This window comes from Erythrolamprus reginae, chromosome 1 (genome assembly GCF_031021105.1).
Source record: "Erythrolamprus reginae isolate rEryReg1 chromosome 1, rEryReg1.hap1, whole genome shotgun sequence".
Classification (NCBI taxonomy): Eukaryota; Metazoa; Chordata; class Lepidosauria; order Squamata; family Dipsadidae; genus Erythrolamprus; species Erythrolamprus reginae.
The window spans coordinates 126,916,188-126,923,558 of NC_091950.1; positions in this window are offsets into that span (position 1 = coordinate 126,916,188).

Consider the following 7,371-nt stretch of genomic DNA (forward strand, 5'->3'; position numbering starts at 1 on the left):
AAGACGGTGGCACCGACGTCGGGTCGCAGTACATTGCTGGCACTGGCCCGCTGGCTGGGCTGGGACGGAGGTGCCAGCCCCATGCCCAGCGCAACAATGTACGGCATCCTGCAACACATACAGCCGCCGCCGGTACCTTGCAGCCAACCACCCCACCGCCGCCCCACGGCTACTACTCAGTGCCCTCCCGCTCGACCCATGTTTGGCTGCGCCACCTTCGTGGCTTGCCCTGCTGCCCCGCACCCGCTAGAGCTGCCCAGTGCAGCCGAAGCGCGGGGCGGAGTAGGCAGCGGCTGCTTCAGGCCCGCCCCCGAGCTGAGCTTCCTTTGGCTTCCTTCGAGGCAAAGCTGCAAAGCTCACCTGCTGCCTCGAAGGAAGCCAAAGGAAGCTCAGCTCAATGAGGATCGGCTGTTGGTCTCTTCAAGCGGCTGTCGCCCACTGCGGAGATCCCTTCGCCTGAAGGCGGAGGTGGCGGCGGCCTCAGACACTGCAACAACGCAGCCCCGAAAAGGACAGGCTGTTGGTCCCTTGAACCCGCCGCCGCCGCCTCTGTTCGGGCGAAGGGATCTCCGCAGTGGGCGGCAGCAGCTTGAAGAGACCAACAACCGATCCTCATTGAGCTGAGTTTCCTTTGGCTTCCTTCGAGGCAGCAAGTGAGCTTTGCAGCTTTGCCTCAAAGGAAGCCAAAGGAAGTTCAGCTTGGGGGCGGGCCTGAAGCAGCCGCCGCCTACTCCGCCCCACGCTTCGGCTGCACCGGGGCCAAGTAAGCTGAGGCTAGGCCCATCGCCCCGGCTCCAAGTGCGGGGCCTGGGCGGGCAAGAATTGGGAGGGCCTCGCCGTCGCTTGGCGGGAGAAGAGCTCCCCTCCCTGCGATCCGGGACGGTATGGCCGTCAACAAGTTAGTGCACGGGGGTCCTGATGGCTTGCTTACGGCCCCCTCCAGCCGCTCTTGCAGGGCTTCCATGCTTCCCGTGGGGCGGCGAAGAAGCAAAAAAGCGGCACTGGAGGGACCAAGACGGTCTGCAGCTGAGCGTCTGGAGGAGGAGGAGGAGGAAAGCCAGGGGGCAGGGAGGAAAGCGGGCCTGCAATTGGCCAATTTCTTTCTCGCCTTCAGGGAGAGGAACTGCTGCTGCTCTGCCATAGGGTGCTTTCCTCCCTGTCCCCTGGGTTTCTTCCTTGCCGCCGCCAGACGCTCAGCAGCAGAGTGGAGATTCGGGAGCTTATGGTAAAATCTCGTACGTTGCCGGGGGCTGTTCTGTCTGGGTGCCCCCAGACTTCAACACCAACTGAAAAAAGCAGCCAGACACGCTGGTAAAAGCAAAGGCACTTTATAGTTGGAAAAACAAACACAGAGAAAAACCTGTTCTTCTCAACAGACAGGCTATGAGGCTTCACAGCAGAGTCATGACGGCCAGACAATACAGCAGACTTCTTGCTGGCACACACACCACTATAGAGAATAAGACCCACGTCTTTCCCCTCAAGGTTTCAGCCTTCAGGGCCACAAGCCAGAGTCAGAAACGCCAAAGATCACAGCCAGGTCCCAGGACTCCCAAAGATAATACTCCACAATACAGGAAGGGTGGGTCTGCCTTTTCAGCCTTTCTGGGGAGAACCACACCCAAACCCAGCTGTTGCCTATTTAGGGCTGGAAATACCTGGCTAATTGTCCCCTTCGTTGTGCTGCTCTTCTCTGCCTGAGATCGATGATGGCTTGTGCATTTTCATCCAAGGACTCCAGGCTGCTTGCTGGGGAGAGCTCCACCCCGGGGGACTCAGGCTGTTCTCCCTCTCCCTCGGCCTGATATTCCTCCTCCCCGTCTGCCTGGGCCTCCTCCTCCTCCTCCTGTTCCTCATCCTCCCCCTCTGAGCATGGAGCCGGCAGAGGTTCAGCCGTTCCCTGAGGAGCCTCAGACGGAATCACAACAGGGGCCGGGTAAATGGCCTCAGCGGGCCGTAGTTTGGGGACCGCTGCCCTAAAGCTCCCCGTTCCTCCAGCCGCGTGTCACCGAAAATGGCTACGCGTGTCAGTGCTGACACCCGTGTCATAGGTTCGCCATCACTGCAATAGGCAATATACACGCAAGACAGTGGCAATACAAATAGCCACTTCCAAATAGTTTAGTTTTTTAAAGTGTACCTCCCAAAAAAATCCCCAAGCACGTATAATTTTACCCCAAATTCTATTTAAAACCTGAACAGACTAGAGTTTTCCTGTCAACCAATTTCCAGTTGTCATTCTTTATGATGCGATCCCAAAGTTACGGTAACTGGGTACATATTTACAAAAGGAACAGCGTCTCACTGATATTTATGGCCAGCTGCTATATCACACATGCTCGTAGATTTACGGAGCTCATTTTAACATGTTCCTGCGCCCTGTTCCTCTTCGCCCCATCCTTTAACGCATGTTGCACCTGGACGTCATATTTCCTTCATTACTCTCGCTTGACAGGAAAACAAAAAGCAGGGCTCCCATTATTTATAGCTTCTTTGTCATCTCCGTGAAACAAGAAAGGGACTTGACCATGTAAGGACAGGAAGGCTTTGTTTAATTTTAATTAATTCAACTTCTTTCAGATCTGAGTAAACCCCAGGACCAGAACAACCAAGCTAATTATATTGTGAAAGCTCCTTCCCCCATTTTAGAAAATGTAGCATGGGGCTATACGGCAATTGACACGTTCCTCCAACGGTGAACTCCCAATTGTTTTGAGTCGAAACAAATATTCCATCGCCCAATTCTGCAGGGCCTTTTTCCAAAGCAGGAGCTGATAACATAAATCATGCGTGTTGCTGATCCCCTTATGACCCACAGTCACAGCCTGATTCACGAATCTTCAGATATTCTGTCCTGCATTCTCAGTACTGCGATTAGCCAACAGCAGAAGGTTCACTCAGGAAATAAAGTTTCATTACAAACCAGAATTTGTCATGTTCACACAGATTATTTATTTATTTTATTTATTAATCAGATTTGTATGCCGCCCCTCTCCGCAGACTCGCGGCGGCTAACAGCAATAATAATACAATGTAAACAAACCTAATATTTAAGTTAATTTACAACCCCAATTTAGAAACCAATCATACATACTGACATACCATGCATAAATTTTATAAGCCTAGGGGGAGGGAAAGTCTCAATTCCCCCATGCCTGACGACCGAGGTGGGTTTTAAGGAGCTTACGAAAGGCAAGGAGGGTGGGGGCAACTCTGATATCTGGGGGGAGTTGGTTCCAAAGGGTCGGGGCCGCCACAGAGAAGGCTCTTCCCCTGGGTCCCGCCAAATGACATTGTTTAGTTGACAAGACCCGGAGAAGGCCAACTCTGTGGGACCTAACTGGTCGCTGGGATTCGTGCGGCAGAAGGCAGTTCCAGAGATATTCTGGTCCGGTACCATGAACGGCTTTATAGGTCATAACCAACACTTTGAATTGTGACCGGAAACTGATCGGCAACCAATGCAGACTGCGGAGTGTTGGTGTGACATGGGCGTATTTAGGAAAGCCCATGATAGCTCTCGCAGCTGCATTCTGCACGATCTGAAGTTTCTGAACACTTTTCAAAGGTAGCCCCATGTAGAGAGCATTACAGTAGTCGAGCCTCGAGGTGATGAGGGCATGAGTGACTGTGAGCAGTGACTCCTGGTCCAAATAGGGCCGCAACTGGTGCACCAGGCGAACCTGGGCAAACGCCCCCCTTGCCACAGCTGAAAGATGTTTCTCTAATGTGAGCTGTGGATCAGAATCCAGTCATCTATATATGAAGGCATGTGCCAGCCCCAATTTTAAATCCTAGGTCTCTTTCTCCATTCATAATATTTTTGCTGCTTTTTCTAGAGTGGAATGTAGAAGGAATTTGCCCCACATTGAAATATACGGTAGTTTGTCTGGATTGAAGGTTTTTGTTTCCCTCCTTGCTATCTTCAGCCCCGATTCATTCCAAGAATACTGTATTAAAAATTAAAACTCTGAACCTAAATATTTCATTGTCACTACCCTCTCTTGCTGCTAGACTTTGCTTTCTATAATGGAATATCCACGTAGGTGTAACTCTGTGTCTCCCAAAGCAAGTGATATTTTAGATTTTTACAGTGTATCATCAAAAAAAATCTTATTTTTTACAACGGCACATGCACCTTAATTTTACCACTTATTTAAATTAACCTACTTTCTATTTATGAATGGACCATTGATGTTTCATACTAATTCACAGCAACAGGAATGCTATTTTCAACGAACATACGTGGCATATATAATCATGTGAAAAAAGAGAGGGAATTAATATTAATGAATTTAGTTATTAGATTTGTAGTACACATTATAGAAATATTGTTTTCAATATTTGTGGTGATGTGATGTGATGGTGAAGTGACCAATTTAGATGGTGTGAGAAGCATTATTCCTGTAAAAGACAGCGCAAAGGCAATGCCACATTTAGCCCCCAAGTAACCTAAGACACATTCTGGAATTCTGCAAACTTTGGGAAAAATATGGATGGAATGGGGGTAATGTAAAGGGAAGGAACCAAATCAAGTGAACCTCATAAAAGCTGTATTAAAGGCAGCTGAAAGCCTAGAACATCTGGCTATAATATAGAAGCCTATTAAAAAAAGAAACTCGAAACAGGTTATGAAAGTGGTGCAAAAATATATACATTGTATACAAATAAATAAGAAAATCATTTGGATTTGGCCATTTGGCCATGCCAATGAATATGAATATAAAAAAGATTTTAAAAGGAAGCTGGACAATTTTATGGAAGATTGGATTCTGAAGATGCTTATCAGGGATTACTGGACTTTTTCACTGTTTGCCATCTCCAGAATCAATATAGCATAGCTGATAAGAACCAACATTGGAGGAGACCAATTTATTTCTTGCCTATACTGGTCAAATTTTGAGTGGTTACAATGTGATATAGATGCTAAACTAACAATGCCATTCTTATGTAGCAGTATATTTTGTGGTTATTAGCATTAATAACCACAAAAAGTACTAAAATATCTAGAGGACTGAATATCTAAAAGCCTGTTCTGCTATTTTTGAGATGATGATATTGTTCAGCTTACAACTGTGAGAAATAATCATTCTGTATTAGTAGATGTATTTATTAATTAAATTTAAAAGTTTAAAAATAGGGTTCAAATTTAGACCTCAGCTGAAATAGTGCGCCCAGATCTAATCAGACCTCAGATAAACTATTGTGAAGCTGGGAAAAATGCAGAAAAGGGATGACAAAATGATCAAGGGATTGGAGTTGTTCCCTTCCAAGATCACAACAGCTAGGACTTCTGCATACCCAAAAAAGGTGAATAGTGGGTAGATAGATAGATAGATAGATAGATAGATAGATAGATAGATAGATAGATAGATAGATAGATAGATGATAGGTAGGTAGGAAGGTAGTAGGTAGGTAGGTAGGCAGACAGACAGATGATAGAATAGGTGTGTGTGTAAACTTTCATATATTCTCATACCACTAGGAGTCAGAATTGACTTGAGTTTCAAGGGCAAAAAAAAAAGATTGATCTGTCTGGTGAGATTGATACTTTCCCTTTGACGTCATTAGCTATTGAAGATTTCACACAACACTGAATCTACAATGTAGAACAGCCTGAACTTCCTTGTATGTATAACTCATTACCACCCTATTGACAGTAGTTACGGAAATTGTGCTACGAAAGCAGACCAGGAAATATCAGGTGAAGCAACTGATACAAAACATTTCCCTTTTCAAGGAGGGATAGCAGATGGCCCATTAAACATACAACCACCTCCATGCAAACGTTGTTTGATAACAAGAATAATACTGATGCAAGCTTGGGGCAGTGTTCCCTCTAATTTTTTGGGGGGGTGGGCGGAAAAGTATAGTGTCTGAGTGGCAGTCCCTTCGGGACTGGGCGGCACATAAATAATAAATAAATAAACAAACAAACAAACAAAAAACCCACCCTGTTTTGCCTCAGAATTTCAAAATAAAATACTGTACTGTGTGTCTATAACAGTGAGCTCATAATAGGGCAACTCTATCAATATCAAAATGCCACTTAAATAGTTGAGCTAGTTTCAAACTAGATTTTGATTTTCTTTCTCTCTTCCTTACTCCCATTCTTTTTTTTCTCTTTTCCTTCCTCTTTTTTCTATCTGTTTCTCTCTCTTCCTCTCTCTCTCCTTCCCTCTCACTCTTTCCCTCTCGGCTTCTGGGCAGGTTTGGAAAACTCTGAGTTGATGATGATTTTTAAGTGAGCGATTGCTCACTGCTCAGCTTAGAGGGAACTATGGCTTGGGGTTATATTAAAGGGTGGCCTGTTGAGTCTCAGCTGGGTCTCAGTTTCATTGCAATCAAAAATAGATTTGATCATTTCTGGATTTTTATAAAAGAATTTCAACATGGAAAATAATAACATCAATGCTAAGGAGAACCAGAAGGGAAAACATCACTCGAAAGAGTCTGATAATGTCGGAATATTCTCTGTCTTTTCTGAGGCAACATTAAGCAGTCTTTTCCTGCATCAAATGTATGCTTGCTATTTTTATGAAGGACCAATAGAAATTAAATATACACACTCCAGGTTTAGCAGCTAGAGAAATTAGTGAAATACGAAGATCTAAAAATCGAGCTGCAACGACTCTGGCATAAGCCCGAGAAAGTGGTCCCAGTGGTACTTGACACGCTGGGTGCAGTGCCAAAGGATCTCAGCGGACATTTGAAAACCATCGGAATTGACAAAATCTCCATCTGTCAATTGCAAAAGGCCGCTTTACTGGGATCAGCAAACATAATTCGCCGCTACATCACGCAGTCCTAGGTGCTTGGGAAGCGCCCGACTGGTGATGAAATACGAAATCCAGCATAGTGATCTCGTTTGCTGTGTTGTACTGACATAATAATAATAGTAATAGCAATAGCAATAACAATAACAATAATAATAATAAAAACACTATTGCTATTTCTTAGTGGCATCCCACAAATATTACATACAAAATTATGTCAGGTTTATTTAACATACACTCCGTTAACTTGGGATCACTGGAAATTCTATCTGACAAGATCATTGTGCATTGCTGCATAACGTATTCAAACATTCTCAGGCTTCTCTCTCTTTATCTTCCTTAAGCTTCTTTGTGGTACCTTAGAGATATTTGGGAAATTGCATCATGCCATGGACAAATGAGTCTGGCTGAAGTAAAGGAAACCAATTTCCTTCTCATCTAAGGGTTGCTTTTCATATGATATGATTATTTTTTTTAACTCATCACCAAATAGACTAGAAAGGATGGAATTCTTAAGCTGTTTAAAGAAATTCCGAACGCTGTAATTTTCTACAATTAATATTAGCAGGAGGTTGCCTTTGAATTTAAAATGCAG